Genomic DNA, 20,744 nt, shown 5'->3' with positions numbered 1-20,744 from the left:
GGTGTGGTGTCAGTTTGATCAATTAACAAATTTCATTGTTTGGTTGTTGATGGAGGACATCCAGAGAATTAAACTTAAAAAAAAGAAAGAAAAAAAAAATCAATCCAAGGATGGTTTCACTGTAGTCTCTCTGTACAAAGAAAACATTTCATTTTAAGATCCCACATCTTTACCTTCTCTGTTTGTTTCTGTTCTTTACAAGCTCACAGGCAATTTAGGGCCAGAAGTGGTCTGTGTCTTGTAAACCAGAGGCAAGTGCTCAAAGTAAGTGCTAAACAGAGTACTGAGGCAGCAAAGAGCTGAAAAGTTTTGAAAAGCCTGTCGTCTATGGCTGAAGCCCGAAAGTCCTATTTTAACTCTCTCTGCCCTGCCTGAGTCCTACTTCTGTGGGGTCTGGCATCCTAGCAGGGAACATTTGTATTCCAAGCCTAGGCCAGTGCCTTAGCAAGATGCACGTTCACATCACACTAAGTGCTTGTGCTAAGCTTTCATCATAACACACTCACAGGAGTGTACGATCATAGGCTCTTTCTGTGTAGCTGAATACCCATAATACATTTCCAGATAGATTATTTTTAGAGAGAGCTTCTATGGGCAAGGATTATCGGTAGCCCCCACCCTGTTTCCTCCCTCTCTGCAAATAGAAACACACTACTGGCACAAAAACCAAGAAATAACTTTACTAGCCTCCCAATCAATGAGGAGCTTCATTTGCTGCATGTCACACCCTCTGTTCATTGTGCTCACGAAGCTGACTTGGCATGAAAACGCTGCACAAAGGCCAGCCTCCATGCGGGAGGGCCCTGTGCAGGACATCAGAGCCCTGGGCTCATGCCAGCTCTGCGGTTAACTCACTGTGTGGCCATGCCCTCTGGGCTTCCACGTCCTCTGCTTCTAAATGAGGGCTCTCCAAGCACTGTCCAGATTCAGATATGGCCTAGAAGTAAGAGACGTTTGTACCAGTCAGCTGCCCTCCTGGCTATTCGTGAGGTGAGACTCAGGGCCTGTTGGGGCCAAAGGCCAGGAGAAGAAAAAGAGCATCTTCTAGGATGTTGAGTCACTAGCTTGGCGCCAGCCTTCTGGTAGAGCATGTTGCTTATTGGCACAGTTACTATAGCAACTAGAGTGCCGTAGCACTGGGATTGAGGGAAACTGTCAGAGTCTGTAATTAAAAAAAAACAAATTTTCCCTTTTTTGCACTACATTGGCTTAGTTCTTCCAATCATCCATTTTAGCAATTGGGTACACTCCCTAAGGAGCATTCATTAAATCTCCCCAAACCATCCTGAGAGGTAGCTTGCTGGTGAAGGAATACAGCACTAGGTATGCTTCTGAAGTAACTTTATTGTGTAGTAGATTCTTTCCCCTGCTGGGGTCTTACCTGCTAACCTGTAAAATGGTGAGGAGGAACTAGGTTATCTGAAGCATGTGTCAACACAAATATTCTAACTGCAGAAGTGCCAAGTGGTGCCCCAGAAAGACGTTCCACCTGCAGGTGAGATGTGTTTGCTTTCTGCTATGTGGCCCACGCTGTCGGGGTGCTCCAGTCTGAACTGATCGACAGCGTTGAGCAATTTGGAGTTCTTTGAATATTTGGATTATTTGTATCATAATCCACAATTCTGGATTTTCCTGAAAGATTAAAAAACTGGCTAATCTGATAATACAGAGCTGAAATCCTCCATGGCAACCCTCAGCTAGGGTGAAGTAGTGGTCTCTGCTGCAGACTTAGCCTAAGTCCTCCAGGTCCTACTGTAGCCACCAGTCTTGGGCTGACCACAGAGGCAAGGCAAAAGTCCAAGTATTCAATAATTTATGCCATAGAATGTTTCATGATTTTGCTCAAATTGTTGAAGGACGGTGCCTTGTCTCTTGGTTTTTGTATTTGAGTCTAATGCACATTCTGACATGCTAGAGGCAATGCATCATTGTGTGGACACAGTTTTCTTGCAAAGGTGATAATTTAGGAATTGTATTTCAAAACTTAAATAAAATTTGTTTCTAAATTTCAAAGCAAAAAAAAAAAGTACAGCTATTAAGTATCTCTCATATATTTAGCTTTTGTTCTCCCATCCTAACACCCAGGCATTTGTGTTTTCAATTGCAGTTTAACACTTTTAGGATAGAGGTGGCATGGTCCAAACTCTTCACATTACCATCATTTCATAATGATTGCTGAAGGCTGGAGGAGACAAAACTTGAAGGAATCAAGTCCTACCCTGGACAAGATTACCAATAATACATTGGCTTCCAGGACCACTCCCACTGGTCAACTGATGTTAAACAGCTAAGCTAGGCAACCACAGCCACAGGTAATCAATAGGAACTGCCATTGGGAAGGGAGCTGGTCACATAACCCTTTACTCTGTGACTCTCTGCAGGTGCATAACTATTATTTGCTTTTTCTGTAAGTTGATTTCACATAGGAGTAGAGTTCCTCCTAGAAATAAGATTCTACAAAATAATACAAATATCTAGGCATGTATGTATGCATGTGCATGTGTATATATATATATATATATATATATATATATTTCAGACCTGAACATACCTGCTTGCATTGAAGTACATGCTTTGTGGTAATCAAAATAGTGTGATAACCAAGGAGACAGGAACTGAGCCAGGACAAAAATGGGATAGCTCACCTGTTGCTAATGTTCCCCAAGAGATAGATCATTCTTAGACCTCAACAGCAGCTGGCACAGGTTAGAGAGGGTTAGTGATGATTCTCAAAGAAGATAAGAACCTATCAAAATATGCCTGGTGCTAAAATCCAAGCAAGGTCAGTGAATTATGAGAAAGGATCAGCCTTAGGGCATCGTCTTTCTATGCATAATTAAATGTTATGGAAGTCCTGCCGCCTCTTCTCCCAGGGCATAATTTTTTGGGAAAGACCTGTACAGTCTCACAGGCCATGTCAACACTTTACTACATGACATCTAAAGCTGTCTTCCAGCTCATGTTAAATGGTGAAGCATCTCTGGGACTGAGGGCCAGAATAGCTAAGTAGGAAGCCAACCTCTGCATCCTAGGAATGTTGAGGTTCAAACAGCCTGCGTTGAAATCCCTGCTCTGTTAACTTCTGCATGCAACCTTGCAGCACTTACCAAAACTTCCTGAGTGTCAATTTCTTCACTTACAAGGTGGGGATGATAAAAATTACTGTCTTCACAGAACTGAGTGAGAATGGAGATCTTCTGTGTAAATTACTTATCACAGTGCCTGCCTCACAGCAACTGACAGAAAAGTCCTCACCTCACATTCTCTCTTGCTATTGAAGGTTTTTTTATTTATTTATTTATTTATTTATTTATTTATTTGTATTTTAGGGAAGGCTCAGCGGGGTGTTCAGAGTCTCACTATTAGATCAGACTCGTAGTGATCCACTTGTTTACAGCTTCCCAAGAGCTGGGATCACAGGTGCACAACACCACACCCAGTCTCAATTGCGGTCTCAGTGTACCCCGGGGGTGGGGATCAAACCCCCAGCTCCTGCATATTGAAGGTTTTAGAGTTTTGCTAAAAATAATCCTGTTTATCCTATTATTACTGCCATCTAAAGATGATGAAACAGGGATGAGGAGATAAATAACTCAGCACTCTAAGCACCTACCTGGCAAACATTTGGACCCGGCTTCAATCCTTGGTACCACATGCCATGCTGGCCCCAGAATCCTGGGCGTGCCATGTAATACTAGCACTAAGGACACTGAAACAGGAGGATCATTACAAGTTACAACTGCATAGTGAGACTTTGTATCAAAAAAAAATGAGAGCCAGTGTGATAGCTCAGAGGACTAAAGCACCTGCTTAGACAAGCACAGGGACCACGGTTCTCTCCTCGGCACCACATGTTGCTGCAGACCTGCCCCCAAGGTGGGCTGAGCCAGCCACAGAGTCCTGGAATAGTGGTGCATGCCTGTAAGGCCAGTACTGGGGAGGCTGAAAACAGGAGGGTAACTACAAGTCCGAGCTGCACAGTGAGACCCTGCAACAACCAAATACATTTTAAAAAGAAAAAAAATTAAAGATGATGAAACAAAGCCTATCATGGTTAAAAACTTGTCCCAGCTCAGAGCCAAACTACAGACCCTGTCCAACGGCAAACTATATACTCTTTAAGGATAACCCATGCCGCTTACATCAAATAGACTCTCCCAGCAGTGAGAAACCACCGTGTTCTAGGGTGGGTGACTAGGCAAAGGTTTCCATCAGAAAATTCAACTAGGATCAGATGGTGACATTAAGAACAACTATTCATTGGTCTGCTGGTTTAAAAAGGGTCAATTTGATTTTGATATTTTATGAGATTTTTTTCCTACTAAATTAGAAATTCTTCAATTTAAATCCTCTCCAATATTTAGCAATGTACTATTCCCCTTAATTTAAAAAAGAAAAGCCAGCAATAATAGAACAGAATGTTCATGCTTCTGAGAAGAAAACTGTCACCCCTGCTATCTGGAAGTATTCTGAAAAGGATCCATGTGACTTGAATATGTATATGTTAATAAAAGTATTAGGACATATGCAGTATATGTGTTAGTACAGGTACATATGTTATAGATAGCAAAAGTCACCATAAGCTAGAAAAAAATGTCACCACTAACTGTCAACTTTGAATTTGAAACAGGAATCTCCATGAAAAACCAGGCCACATTCATCAGGCATGGACTCCCCGGTCCTGTGTCAGCAGCCCCCAATTCACTCACCCCCATTGACAGCTTTTTCCCCCTACTTTCCTCTTCTCTCTAGTCAGCTCTGACTTTGGCAAGTGGTCAAGAAATGAACAAGAGAGATGAAAGTTCCCTGGGTGTCTGACCCCTCCCTGGCCATTCAGCCATGCAAACTGTGTAACTTCAGTTTTTTGAAAAATGTTTTCTTTCTTTTCCTCTCACCCCTCTAAGGAGCTGCCTCTTTTTCTTCCCCACCACCACCAAAGCGAAACAATCAGCAGCATTAGTATTCCCATGAAAAGAGCCAGTCACACAGGGCGCGCTGCAGGCCCTTCACAATTGCAGAAGGATGATGCCAGAGCCTGAGAAGGGACGAACTCCAATTGCTCCAGTTCAAACCAGTCCTGGCAGGGGAGGAGAAAGAGACAGAACAGTGATTCCCACAGGCCGTGGTACTTTGTGACCATCCTCCCAGGACTTAGTAGGGTTTCTTCTCGGAGATGATACCTGGTATGCAAATCTTTCAGAAATGCATAGTTTTGCTGTGCATTTCTCCTTGTTGCCTTTTCAGAATAACTGGGTACTCTCACCTATACTGAAGTGTCTCTCTGTGTCACTTCCAGGAATTGGGACGCTCACCCAGGACACACTATGGTGCTTCAGCCAAGTGAAAGGTACTATCGATATTGGAACCACAGAAGGTAGGAGAAGGATCCTAGCCCCTTTGTCTTCATCTCCTTGGGGGATTGCGCTGGTTCATATTTGGAACTTTTCATCTTTGCTTTTTCAGAAGTCCCATGCATCCCGAAGAGCATTCTGAGCTAGGAATTGATTCAGTCGTTTCTCTTGATCCCTTTCCTTTTTCTGGTGAAGTTTGTTTTAGTCCCACGAATCAGGCCGTGTGGAGATGTATTTTCAGTGACATGAGTAGATCTGCAGATGGAGACTGAATGAAGCCAGTATTGTTCAAAGATGGTCAGTTGGCTCTGTAGGATTTTGGGTCAAGATGTTTCCAGATGGTCAGACTTTAAGCTCTCTTGGCCAGTCAAGGCTGAGGATCACTAACTACCCATGCAGAATACAGGAAGACTAACGAATTCAGGTCTAGTTTCTTGAATTATGGGAACACTGACTCCCAGAACCAGCATACAGTTGCCTTTCTGGTTGTCAAGAGATTTTCTTGTGCCAGGCTCCTTTACCTGCAATAATATGTGAGTTTTTCTCCTCCTGAAAAACTTATTTTTTGTCTTGTTCTTTTCATTCCCCTATAAGCTTGGGTATGAAGACTTCCATGATGCTCCCTTAGGAAGTCTGCATTTCAAAATAGCTGAATGGTTGGTGATCAGAAGGGGCCGGGTAGATGACTCAGTTGAATAATCACTTGCTTGGCAAGTACAAGGGCCTGAGTTCAATCCCCAGTTCTGAAAAAAAAAAAAAAAAAAGAAAGAAAAGAAAAGAAAAAAAGGAACTAGAAAAGCCCTTCTGGGCGCTGTAAGTAAAACATGAGCCATTCTAGCAGGATGCAGGAAGGGTTGCCTGAAATAAGGTTTCCTGACTTGATGGCAGGTTTAGATTTCCAGTGTGAAGTAACACTGGTCTGAAACTCAGGTTAATGAAGGAATGGGGAACATTTGGCAAGGTTGGACTTCAGTGTCAAACTTAATACACATAAATGCACACTTTGGGTCATTCTACAGCACTTTATTTCTGAATTAAAAAAATTGCATAAAACTTTTTAGCTACTCTGAATACTTTGAAGAAAATGTTTTAGAAATCTTTTATAGAAATCTTTCTAGAATTTATTACTATAAATTCAATGTAATGGTGGGTAAACTGAAACCACATGACATGTTTTAAAGAAGCAGGAAAGAACACCCTGAAATAAATTAACCTATAGAATTACACTTTCATTAACATTTTTTGGGATGCATTGTCAAATAGAGCTTTAGAAAGATCCCTCCAAAGCCCCCATGAAGATAAAGCAGGCATTATTCAACACACCTTATGCCTATCTAATCATAAAATTATTGAAAATCTTCTATATGAAAGCATTACGGTAGGCAGTTGATAACACGAGGTGGTGGAGGAAGAAGAAAAGGACAACAATGGAAAACAATGCCTTAACTCCTACGCTCATCTTAAGCCATTAAAGCTCAAGCTAATCGTTATTTTCAATCTTGGCCATGACAAAATATCTCTTGTGCTTTTTAAACAATAGAGATTTTCAGCTCCCCAAGTGATGCTGAGTCAGAGGTTGAAGGACCAAGGTGAGGTAGGCACTCATGTGCTCACCCAGGTGGCGCTGACAGGAGTAGACTGGCGTTTGGAAACCACAAATCTGGATGATTTATTCCAGGTTATCCATTGCCATTCCTCTCAAACTCTGGTCTTAAATCCTGTCTTCTTGACTGAATCACCACCAGTAGTATGGACTTTCTTCCTACAGCTCTTATCAACTGAGGACTTCCTATGTGATAAGCACTCTACTAAATGTTTAAGACAAGTTAATAAGATAATGATAATTTGAAAATACTCAATATTAGGAAGTTACTTTTTAAGAATATTATGATATTTAGTTATTTATTCTAACTTAATCCTCACCAAAATATTATGAGAGGCAAGCACTTTTTATTCTTATTTTACCTATGAGGCTATTGAAACAAAAAATATTAAGTAATTTACCAAAGTAACCCTTCTGTTCAATGGGCAAACTAGGTTTCAGATTCAGTTATTGGAATGCCACAGCCTCTGCTCTTTAACACTGGAAACAAGAGATGATGATTTTGTACCTTGGAATAAGGTCCAGAAATCTGTATTTTTCCCTACAAGTTCTCAGATGATCATCCTGGATCTAGGTAAATCGAGGATAGGTTTATTTTTTATGTATTTATTTTTATTTTTTGGTGGAACCAGGGATTGAACTTAGACCCTTGCACTTAAGTGCCAGGGAATCGCTTATTCCACTGAACCATCTCCCTGGCCCCTGAGGATAGGTTTAAATGTTTACTCTGCATAATAAATAGATAGCCTTCTGAACTAACTGTTAACTGGATCATGAAGTCAAGATAAAAAATGATGATGGATTCCTTCCTTTGAAAAATATACTTCAAATTGTGAGCTAAGCCATAAATATATTTTAAGAAATATAATTTGCACCCTAACCGACAGCCACTGGCAGAAAAGCTCCCTGGCCAGCATACCTCAGATGACATTTAACCTGTACTCATACCACCTCAGTGTTAGTTGAATAACTATTGAGTAAAGGAGTGAATAAACCTTGATTTACATTGGTAGAAAATCAGGTTCTTTTCTGAAATTGGCCTGATCTTCCCAAGTTGCTTTTCTAAACCAATCAAAGTCAATGAAAATGATTCAACTTCACTTGTTCTTATTAATGGCTTTTCCCATTCCAGTTCTATCACTTTCTACTAACGACGTTAGCCAGTTTGTTTAATGTCTCTGTGTTCTGATTTCCTTACCTGCAATATGAAAGTAATACTATAGATATTCATTATGACGACTATAGGTGTAGGTGAATAAAAATCTATTTAATTATTGTTTATACGATACTCAAGTTGTCACAACTGCTGTTATTATATTTTTGAGCTAAGACTAAATGGGTGAAGTGACTATAATAAAGATGAATATTTTAATGTAACACTGTGAACACAAAAATTAAATCAAAGAGCTTATGACGAACAAAAGATCGAAATATTAAAGACACATTTAATATTGAATTTGTAAAATATAGATCAACAATGTACAGTTAATATTAATTTGATTAAATATGTATTAGGCAATACTAGGCTTGAAGTTTTTCCCATTCACCAGGACTTCGGAGGAATGCTAAGTTCCAAGAGCCAAACAGTACACATGTAGTGAGGGCGTACTACGTCTAGGACACTGTTCTAGAAAGTAAAAACATTGTGAAAATAAGCAAAACATAGTCCAAGGTCCCAAGAAATTTACCACTGAGGGCTGAGGGTATCGCCTGACACACACAAAAGTATTTGTTTGATCTCAAGTGTCAGACAAGCACAAAAAACATAGATGTACCTTAAAAGAGGAGATAAAGTATGCTATGAGAAAGTACAGTGTTAAATCAGTAAACATGGTAGAAAAGTGCTTTGGCTAAAGAATAAAATGTTTGAGTACAAAAAGAGGTAACAGTCCTATAAATGGTGGGGAGAGGACAGACAGACAACTTGAAAAACATTTAAGTTAGATCCTAAATAACCTTTAAAGATATAACATTTATTCCTGTCCCTTTCTGATTACTAAAACAAAATATTCTCAGAGAGGAAAGATTTAAATGCAACTAAAACATGACAGAAAATAAATTTGACTCATGCCTCCCCAGCCCACAGATCAATACTGTCAAAAGTTTGTGGCATAGTTTTCTAGCCCTTTGATTGTGCATATACACTCATCACTTGGTTCAGTCTGCCAACAAGCACATGTGTCAGGCACAGCGCAATGGACTGCTCAGCTTCCACCCAACAAAATCATCACAGTCTTTCCTTTTGTAGCCAAAGAGAAATCATGTGAATATTACACTATAATTTGATGATTTCATTCAATATATAGTGATCATCTTTACTATTATAAGATGTGGATATCTCCTAATTAATTTACCAAAATTTTCCATTTTTATAACAGTGTTAAGAAAGCTTAATAGCTCAGTCTTCACATTTATCTGGAAAAATCTGTTTAGTATAGTGGAGAAGAGTGTATTTTTCATAGTTAAAATGCCTAACATTCGACTTCTCTGGTTACTGGCATGGAGCAAGCCACCTCAAATTTTTATTGCCCTTTTCTTGATACATAAAATCCTGTAAACAAGTCCTATATTATAAGAATTATTGAAATAATGTATTTTAAACAACATAGCCCATGAACAATTTTCAGTAATTATGTTCAGTTTACTATGATTATCATTACGATACATTCTCCAAAATAAAATCCCTTGATCTAGGCAGGTATTTTACAGAGTTTTTTTTGTTTTTTGGTTTTTGTTTTTAACTTACACTAGTCCAAGCCCTTTAGAGAAATGCTGCTGACTTACAAATCCACTGGCAATATTTAATATTAACCATCTCCCAAATTCTCCAATTTGAAGCATTTAAAAGTTAGTTTTGTAGTAGCCATTTAATTCACACTTTCACTACCAAACATCTCAGAGGATTTCAGAAAGCAGAATTTATAAAACATGAATTAGAGAAAACCACATGTGGGAAGATCCTAATTTTTGCAAACTCAGAAAGACGGTGGCTTCTGTTTTGCTGAGTGTAGCATTCTAGTCCCAGCTAAACCAAAGGTGAAAGACTACCTCAAAAGGTAAGTTGGACCCAGGATGGTAGGTGTTGAATGACCTTAGGGTATAGTCTAGATCTAGAGCCCTGTTTTGCCAGTTGATATTGCTGAGGGTTAAAAAATCTGTTGTACTATATCAACATAACTGAATTATATGAGCTTATTTTAGACAATGGAATTTAATCAATTTATTGGTAATGCAGGAATTCCGTATTAATTAATTAGTTCTCTCCCAAGTATTCAATAACTATCAGGTGGCTTCTTTGTGGTAGGTACCACTCAAATGAATATAACTGCCAAGGTTTTAATGAACACTTGCAAAGGTAGAGACAGGGTGGCATGTGAGTTCCTGAGGGAAGTCACTTTGGAATAGGGCACCACGACAGGGCTGTCAGAGGAGGTGACCATAAGCCACAGCCACAAAGGTGGGCAGGGCCACCACCTAAGGAGTGATGTCTTGACTGGTGGAGGGAAGAATCAACGAGCTGATATTCAGGCCCAGCTCCAGGAAAGGAAGGATGTTTTCAAAGCACGTGGAACAACTCTTATAGATTTATGCTGTTGTTTTTTTTTTTTTTTTTTTTTTTTTTTTTTTCGGAACCGGGGATTGAACTCAGACCCTTGTGCTTGCCAGGGAAGTGCTTATTCTACTGAGCCATCTCCCCGGCCCCCTAGATTTATGTTGAGTGAGAGAAAACTGTGTGTCTTCAAAGAAGCAGCAGGGTTGGTAACAAAGAGCTCCATCAGGCAGGCCTGTTAGATCATCTTATAGCATCTGGATTTTATTTTAGAATAGCAGGACTTGGGCTGGGAAGATGGCTCAGTAGAATAAGTGCTTGCCTGGCAAGTGCAAGGTCCTGAGTTCAATCCCTGGTACCAGGAAAAAAAAAAAGGCAGAACTTGTTCCCACTAAAGGAGTTTAAAGATAAGTGAAATGTATTCTGTTAGCATATGTGCTTAGAGGAATTCTGGGAGAAGGTGTGGCTTCATCAGAGAAGGAGCAGATGAAGAGATGGGAATAGGCTCTAGATGAATTTCAAGACAATAGAAAAGATTCAAGAGGAGTGGAAAAATGAGGCATTAGGATAACTCCTTGATATTCTTAAACAATTAGGTACTAGGCACTGACTATTGACCCTAGGAGACCTGGAAAAGAAGCTATTAGGGGGAAAAAATCAAGCAGTTGAACTTATTAAGTATGAAGTGACTACAACATACCCAGGCTTAAATGCCTAACCGGAAATTGTGGATATGTACCTCAGAATCTGAGATGGAGGTAGAAATTGGCATGGCGCAGTGCACTGATGGCCTCTGGAAAAAGGGAAATGGATGTTGCCACATGCCATGGAGAACTCATTGGCATAGAGTTAACCAGTTCCTCAGAGATGGCCTGAAACTTTCATTGTTTTCCTGGTGACTGGACATCTGGGCATGGGTCACTTAGTTTAGTTCTTGGAAGACACATACATCTGCGCAATCCTTGTATTTGATTTTCTTGGGATGCGCATTTCAGATAATATATGACTTCATCTCATAATGATGTATATTATAGCATTAGTAGGAGCAATGTGCATACTGGAAATTGTGTACTCTGGACATTAGGCAATTTCTTAAGATATGGTGTCTGATTTTCTGAATGGGCGAAAATCAGTTTCTGGTTTTTTCCCAGCAATAACACATAGTCATTTTCATGTTGATACTATGGTTCTGGGGCTTTTGTTTGTTCCTTGTTCTACATTTCTTTAGCATCTGTCAACATAGGTCAATTCACCTTATTCACAGGAAATGGTTATGGTATTTATTTTGTTTTGCTACTTAGGAGTGACCTTTTCCCTTCCCCATCCTGTGAAAAAATCATTCATGTGAAGGGAAGGATGAGGCATTGTATCGATTCAGATTTCTAATGAGAGAAAAATATCAATTTGGCTGTCAATGTGAAGTACATTCCACACACCTTAAAGTAAAAGCTGATGACTGAGTTCCTAGCAGAGTTGGTCCTGGAAACATTTGCAAGCTCTTTCGCACCGATATTGAAGGTATTTGAGGATCATAGGAGAGATATTTTCTGCTTCCTTTCAAGTATTGTGACTCTTGTCTGACACCAAGAATGAGAAATATATCACTAGGGCTTATGAATTCCAACCTATTGTGCATTTAAATCATCGTGTAAGGCTGTTGAGCGCATATCTCTAGGTCCTATAGCTGCAGATTATGATTCAGTAGATCTGGAACAGGGCCAAAAAAATGCCTATTTCTCAAGCATCCCTAGTAATTCTAACATAGGGTAATCCAAAAGGTACACTGAGAAATTCTGTTCTTTCTTTCCTTACATCAGGTGGCTATAGTGAGAGCAGAGCAGATAGAAAATAGGGATGTTTTATGAGTGCTTTTGAAAGAAGGCAAAATGGCAGTAAATAAGAGGGGTCACTGCGCAGCCACGATCTCTGCCCCAGGCACCGAAGGGAGTGCAAACCTCCCTTTCGAGTATCAAAAGGAAATCAGGGATCTCCTCTCTGCAGCCAGTAGTCTACAAAGGAATTTCCTGTACAGCTTTACTTGTCATGGAGCTTAGTCTGCTGGAAGCAAAACTGGTCTGATTAGGAACAAGTTGCTGTGAGATGAAAGCACTTTTGCTCAGCTGTGATGAGGAAGTCCCGATGTGAAAGGGCTTGCGGGGCCCTGCAGGTGGCCTGGTGTGAAGCGGCTCTGTGGAGGAAGGGAGGCCAGTTCTGTGTACAGCGTGCGGCCAAGCTTCCTGCTTGTGTCTTATGTCTTAGATAATCTAATATTTCTAAGCCAACAATGAGAAAAAAAAATCTCCATGGCTGTTTATTTTACCCCTTCCCTAAAGTCAGTCAAGTTACATGTGAATAATCACCAAATTCTACTTAGAGAGCATCCGGCCCTGTCCTTTACGTGACTGGAACTCTCCTGAGGATATTGACAAGTTTCGATTATCATCTCACTTGAAAAGTGCTAGAACAAGTCTCCCAAGCCATAGTGGAGTGCAGAGGACAGCAAGGAAAAGGCCACAGAGCAACTGGGAGCCAACCCGAGACCTAGCAAAGGACTAGGAGTTAGGCAGGATTTTTATACACATTGATTCATGTTTGCCATTCCTTGGGGATAAAAACTCTGCTTTGCAGGGCTGTCTTGAGCGATGAGACTGTGCTAATAAGACCCTTGTAACATTTCATAATACCTGGACAAGGTAGAGTGTTAACAATGATAATTCCACTTAATCAGGCTTTGGAAGTCAGACTATCATTATTGCTTTTCTTATATTGCCTCATTTCGTCTCTACCAGATGACAAGCTCAGAGGCAAGTACCAGATTTTTCTCATTTTACAATGAAGAAAATTGAAGCTCATAAAGTTTAACCACTTTCCCCAGTAATACATCCATCTGACCACAGACTTGGTGGTCTTAACTGCTGTGACAGAACTGTCCTGAAAACAACCTAGCACCAAGGAGACACTCCAGGAGTATTTGTTATATGGAGGTCGTTGCTCTTTCTGTCTGCACTTTCACTAATTCTAGTCACCCATGGGCAATCATGTTCCAAAAATATTAAATCAAAACTCCCAGAAATATAATCCATAAATTTTCAGTTAATTGCTCACTATTCTGAATAATATGATGACACTGGGGGCCACACTGCTGTATCCTACCCAGATAGGAATCACCCCTCTTCCTAGCACATCTTATTACGTACATGCCGCCTTCCCTGTAAGCACATGGTACCACCTCAGACATCAGGATGATGGCCATGGTATCCCAGTGCTCAAAGCATCCTTATTTTACTTAATTATGGCCCTAAAGTGTACGAGAGATGGTGGAATGAAGGCACCAAGGCATGGACTATGGAAAGACAGATCAACTCTGCTACTAGGGGACAGCATTCCAGAGCCAACTGAGGAGTATTGTCCTTGGTTTCTCACAACCACCTAACATCTTGGAACATGCCTCATAGGGACAAAGCTACTCTGTAGGCATAACTAATAAATGTCAACTAAGCAAAGGTGTCAACATTACCATTAATATAACAGTATTGAATATTCTAGGAGAATAAAAAAGCTCATTTAAAGCAATCCTTTACGGATACATAGCACTTCTTTACTTTTAATGTATACGACTTGTTTTACTTCCTACAACCCATGAAACATAACTATAGTAGATTTTAGAATCTCATATTATAAACATGAAAGATAGCTCAGATGTTATGAGGAGTATATAGGCTGTTTGGCTTACTTGTTTTCTCATTACTAACACAAAATATCCAACAGCCACATGCTGAAGGAGTAAAACTCTGTCTCACACTTTGCAGAAGTTTTAGTACCTAGTGGGATGGTTCCAAAGCAGGGCAGCATGGTGGAGTGGTATGACCTGGCAGGCAGAGAGCAGAGAGACTTCCTTCTTTCCCTTTTTATTAGTTCAAGGATACACTGTGCCAACCACATCCAGGGTCTTCCCTCTTCAGTAAACCCATCATCCACACTCAGATGCATGCTAAGCCAACTGGCAGACTAACTTAGCATCACACACCATGATCCAGCCACCACCCTAGAGCACCACATAAGGACGCATGAGACTTAGGGGGGACATCGAGATGTACACCGTCACATTACTCTTCATTATTCTACACCATTCTTTATTCTACACCAAATAGAAGTAATTTGTAAGTTCACCGAATGTCTCCTGGAGACCAATATTAAATCAGCATTGTTCTCCTACTGCCCACCTTCCACTGCATAATAGGGAGTGGTGGCCTGGGATGTGGAGATGCCTTGTCTGAGAGGCACTGACTAGGAGTTTAAGACATGGTTAACCATCTTGAAGAGGCAGGCAGTGCAAAATACATCATTCAAATGATGCTTTCAATTATAACCAAAATCTCTGTCAAAATAATTGGAACAGTAAAAGCATTACTATATCTCCTTTAGTTCTGTAAATACCTACTAAGCACCTACTATATACTAAACATGCTAGGTATTATAACCATTGGAAAAAACATTTATGAAAAAGATATAACAGACAAAAGAAATAAGTAGAATATAAATGCAATACAGAAACTAAAGCAATGGAGGGAACAGGGGTATTGTTCATAAATATAGCACAAGTAAGACTTTATGCAAAATATTACATTTGGACAACCATCTGAAGGTAAGAGATGGAGTCTTGTGATATCTGAGGAGGAGAGGGAACAGGCCTTGCAAATATCCTGGGCTAAGAGTGTGTCTGATGTGTTCCAGGACAAAATGTGAGGCCAGTGTGACTGAGACTGGATGGCAATGGGAAACATCCTGAGAGATGGAAAGAGGCGTATGATGACCGATAGGGCAAACCGCATAAGCTACTCTGAAGACTCGGACATCTGCCTAAGTGAGGTAGAGCCCACTGCTTGGAAAAAGTTCTGTCCAGCAGCAAGTAAACAGTTGAATGCAACATCAGAAGCAGGGAGCCCAATTAGGAGGTTTTAGCTGTAATCAAGCTTTATTATTTTCACATAATAAGTTCTGAGGCAGGAAGCAGCCAGAGCTGACAGATTCCCTACCCAAGCACAGCATGAAAGACTCATACACTCTCCATCTCCCAGCCTTGCTGCCCATGAAATGTCAGCTTTGTCCCAAGACTACTGTACATGTGATGTACTATCTGAACATCACACTCACATAGACCCAGCAATATTCAGTGAAAGGCTATTTTGCGGTCTTGTCCTCTCTTCTTTTAAACTATTTAACATGGCAGTCCTGTTCTGCCCACAGTTGGGCTGCCCACTGGCATCCCTGTGGGCTGGATTGCCATTTTCTTCAAGTCCTCTATTTATGCTTGGTTTGATTTATGAGTCTTATTTCAGATTAGTTTTGACTTCAGGATATATATTCTTCCCTTTCTTCCAATTATGTGTGATATTAGTTGATTTTTTTTTTCCCTGAGTAGATCTGAGCTTGGCTCCTCCTTCATTTAGCTGTGTTTCTCTCTGTTACTTCCTTTGTAAAGTAAGGAATATTTTCAAATTTATTTTGGTGTCCCTCTGGCCATCTGTAGAGTCAGCTGACCACTTTGAAGTCAGCCATTGTCAAGGACAAGGGGACTAGCCTAAGTGGTTTGCACAGATGGGCTTGCACCTGAGTCTCGTGTAGGATCAGCATCCCTGAGCAAAGGATGCCATCGCTCAGGCAGATGCACTTTGAAGGTAACAATAGTGTCAGGTACAGGAAGAGGTAGATGTAGCTTAAATAATTCTATTGCTAACCCTGAGAAAAGGAGGCAGGTCATCAGCTTGTTCTTTTCAGAAGTCTTGGCTCAGGCAAATCTAAATGTCAAGTTTTTTCTCAACTGGCTTGTGTTGAACCTGTGCCATGAGGTATATGAGATTATTTGCCTTTCTTTGAAATGTTACTAATTAAGCAGGCTCAGCATTATCCTACTTATTGCCTATGTTATTTGTTAATGGGATTCAAAAACCAAGAATAAATAAGCACACAGACACTGTGGGGTGGTTCTCTTTTCTTTGCTTCAGGATGTTTATTTTTAATCATTAAATGAGAGCTAGAGAGAGAGAGAGAGAGAGACAGACAGACAGACAGACAGACAGACAGACAGACAGAGAGGAACAGAATAGATACAGCTAAACATATACCAATACAGTTAGAGAATTAGGGGTAATGTATTGAATTTCATTCATCTATTTATTAAATATAGAATGGCTGGTAGGTGATGGTAACAGCCGCACTTGAAATAGCTCATCTCTGGTGTTCATGAAGCTTACATTCTCATGGGGAGTAGATAATAGAAAGTGTTTCTTAAGAGACACAGATGAACATGTTTGAAAGAATATACAACATGATGTACGAGAGTGGCTAGGAGAAGGGTTAGGGGATGTTGCACGAGATGATTGTTCTTTGAGGATGAATTTTTAGTTTAATTTTTACTATGCATGCTATTTCCATCATTTTTTAGCTGATTTTAAAGACATTATTATATCTTGTTTGAGCGGTGATTCTTCATTTTGCAGTGTAAAGCAAACTTTCCCAGTTATAACATAAGTCGTTCGTTGGTTTATGCTTCTCACTCTACACAATTAATTCAAAATACAGGTAACTTCAGTGTTGACAGGCCCATATAAATGATATTCATGCAATAATGACTTCTGAATACTTCTAAAACATCTATTTTTTAATGAAAAGTCCTGGAAATTTTAACAACTTACCATTCACACACTTCAGAATTTATCTTCTTGTTCTTTTTTGTTATGTGATTCATGTATGGTACAGGTCATCATCATATATAGCTGGTTTTAAGTAATTTATGGTATGCTGAAGTTAAGCTGACTTTTAAAAATATAGTTGTATAACAGTAACTAAAACTAATTTGTGAAACTAAAATAGAAAAAATAATTCAAAAACTTTTTTTTTTTTTTTTTTTTGTGGAACCGGGATTGAACTCAGGCCCTTGTACTTGCTAGGCAAGCACTTATTCTACTGAGCTATCTCCCTTGCCCCAAAAAACTTCAGTCTTTAAAACCCATAGATAACATCCTAATTAGTTGTATCCCTTTATGCATAAAGTAATCATCTGTTTTCCTAATAGAAATTTGAGAACATGGGGGACATTTTTGATATAATTAAGATCTCATATGAACTATGGACAGATATCTGGATTCAAATCCAAGGGGATATGGCTGCACTGACAAAGGTTCTACAATCTGAGGTACAGGATCTCAGGATAAATCCTGAGGGCATTTCACTGACCTTCTCAGACCAAAAAGCTACAACTCTTGTTGCATAGGTCCTGCTTTACCTTGGTCTTAACCATCCAGTAGAAAAGTATGAAGACGAAATATAGGAAGTAAAGCCATGCTGTTAAGTTGAGCTGTGGGGGACTCAGGTCAATAATTTCTGAAATTGCCAGTTAAACAAAAGACCCAATGCTATTATGGGCTACTGGACTCTTTTAGAATATTTTGCTGAGTTTACACACCTATAATATTCAAATAACGGAACTTAGAAAAAGTGGGGTATAACTATGAATGTCCATTTTGTATCTGTGTATTCAGGGTGGTTGGGACAGATATATAGTTGCATTCTCTTAATGAATAGAATGATTTGTTCTAATGGTGTTTGTAAACAGGATCACAAGTCCGCATCTTGTACAGCAATTAACCACTAAGAAGAACATATGCAGTGTGTTATTTGTTGAAACTGTACTTCCGATTTGATTTGAAACTGTCTCATTGCTATCTGTTTATCAATAAAACTGTGAAAAAAAAATCCAAGGGGAATAGATGTTCTTCTGAATGGGTTCCATATCCTTATTTCGTTTAAATCTCACTTTCCCCTTCTGTAAAATGGGAAAATAGTCTTTTCTCTTGCAGAGACTTTTAAGGACCAAATACAATAACTCACAAAAGATCAGAAATGTCAAGCAAATGTCACTTGTGATGGTGATGAAAACGCAGACTTGGTACTCAGCTGCCCTAAGTGTACTAACTTTGGAACTCAATGCATTTTGATGCAGAAGAACTCATTTTGGCACTAGTCATTTGGTTTTCAATGCTCAAGCCAGAGCGTGTTAGCAACTCATTGCCCTTTCCAGCCACAGCTGTTCAGTATTCGTCCTTTTGGGTCTGCTTTGTGTGTCTGGGAGCCAATTCATGATGAGTACTGAGCACCACTCTCTTTGGTTTTCACGTTTAATGATTGATAAGTTAATCAAATTTTATCCTAAATAAGTTTTTAAAATAATCATTAGGCCTATATCTTTACTAAAACCATCATATATCTGGCTGCACAAAAAAAAATGTCATCTCTGCAAAATATCTGTAAGTGAGTCTGGGCAAAGATTCTAAGGTCATGATGTCAAAGAAGCTGAAGAGATGCTATAAGTAACCGAGTCCTGTATTAAAAGCAAACATGGGCAACTAATTAATGATTCTTATGCCTCATCATAGTATATATAACAGGTTGATAAGCACACATGATGTTCATAAGCAATTGAACACTCAGGTACTTAGCATATTGGAGTCTGAAGGTATTTGAAGGAAAGCAGACCATTTCTAATCTCCCATTTTATTGATGGAGGTAGATGGAGGATCTGTGGGGCAGAGAGGAATAAGGACATCACCAAGCCTGTCCATTCATATTTCCACATACTCACTTTGTGTTTCCACCACTCAGGTTCTCCTGTGACATTTGGGGTTAGATTGCCTCTCTGATGTGCTTTCCAATTCAAAACACAATAGAATAGTCTTCATCCTTTAAAAAGAAAGAAAGCTTGTAGTAATGAATATAATGATGGATTTCCAGGGCTTAGGGAAATGTTTAAAGGATACAAATTTCAGCTAGGCAACATGAGTAAGTTCATGAGATCTATTGTACAGTATAATGATTAGAATTAACAGTGTATTACATACTTGAAAATCACTGAGAGGATAGATTTTAAGTGTTTCTTCACAAATAAATAAATATGTGTAAATAACTGTGTGTCAATAATATCTATATCCTCAATGTAACCATTCTAAAATGGATGTGGATTTCAAATCATCATGTTGTATCTCATAAATACATGACATTTTATTGATTTAAAAAACGCTACCGTGGTCCTTAATCTCCTCACCACCAAACAATGTGAGGCTTTTCTGACTCCATTGTTTCAGCCAGTTCTGGTCTTTCACCTAGTGGTGACTAGGTGTGTAAATGTGAAAGAAGGGGAAGCCACAAACCTCTAAGGGCCCAGTGTGATCTTTCAGCAGAGCTTGGGGTTAATCTCATCCATGCCGTGCTATGCATTTGGCTTCAAATGAACCCCAGCCCTGGGCCTCCTCTGAAGTATTCCTCATAAACCACTGACATTTCTTGACTTCTTGTGCACAGAGGAGGCTTAATAGTAGGGGGAAAAATTCATGACTATGAGTGACTTTCCAGAAGCCCAAGGAAGGCATTAGGACAGTTCACCTGACTCTATTTTGCGCCCCTAATACAGTGTATGACATTTACTGAAAACTCAGGAAACCTACCATGGAAGAAAACTTGTAACTGGCCCTTAGCATGTATAGCATTCCAGGCACCAGGCCCTTTGTACATCCACAATTTCTGAGATCTGATACCATGGTGGTGAAAAAGTACAGGCTCCAAAATTCCTCTCCCAACTTTGCGTCGAATCCCTGTGACTGAGTGTCACACCTAATCTCTCTGTGGCTCTGTTTCCTCAATTGCAACATGGGGACAATAATTGAAGTTACTTCAAGGACCTTGCAAAGACTTAATAAGATAGTATATGTGAAGCATTTAGAGTGCATTGGTGGAATATAGTTAGCATTTCATAAATGTTTGATGTCTCATTCTTCCTAGTAACACCTATTTAATCACTCTGTTCACTCTGTGAAGGAGATTTTTTAATACTACTATTTTGGCCAGGGAAATTGAGCTGCAAAGAATATAAAACTATTGCCCTTAATTTGGGAAACCTAGAGGCAAGCATTAGTAAGTTAACTATGGCTCTATGTGGGAGTTAAGTGATCAGGCTCCAGAAACAGGCTGCTGGATTTGGATTCAGGCTCTGTCGCCCAGTGTATGTCCTTGAGCGGACTCTCGAGTCATGATTTCCTGAGTGTAAGAGGTCATATCTCAAGGTGAGATCACAAGCTTCCACTGAGACAGTGTCCATCAGCACTTAGCTCAGGGGCTGCAGCACCCTCCAAATATTTTCCAGTTTTTTTCCTGCAGCCGTGGCTGCAGGCAGCTCTTTCCTTCTTCC

The 20,744-nt window shown here is 39.7% G+C and overlaps 1 long non-coding RNA gene across 1 annotated transcript in view; it reads left to right on the top strand.

The window, feature by feature from the left end:
- LOC111816787 overlaps positions 1-6,097 on the top strand; it is an 18,058-nt gene extending 11,961 nt beyond the window's left edge. Inside the window, exon 3 of the long non-coding RNA XR_002821120.1 lies at positions 6,020-6,097. This is a non-coding gene — a long non-coding RNA (uncharacterized LOC111816787). The remainder of the gene's footprint in view (positions 1-6,019) is intronic.
- Positions 6,098-20,744: the final 14,647 nt, after the last annotated feature.

This window comes from Octodon degus, unplaced genomic scaffold (genome assembly GCF_000260255.1).
Source record: "Octodon degus isolate 3935 unplaced genomic scaffold, OctDeg1.0 scaffold00040, whole genome shotgun sequence".
NCBI lineage: Eukaryota > Metazoa > Chordata > Mammalia > Rodentia > Octodontidae > Octodon > Octodon degus.
The sequence above is the reverse complement of the archived record's forward strand: the minus strand, read 5'-3'. Positions and strand labels throughout refer to the sequence as shown.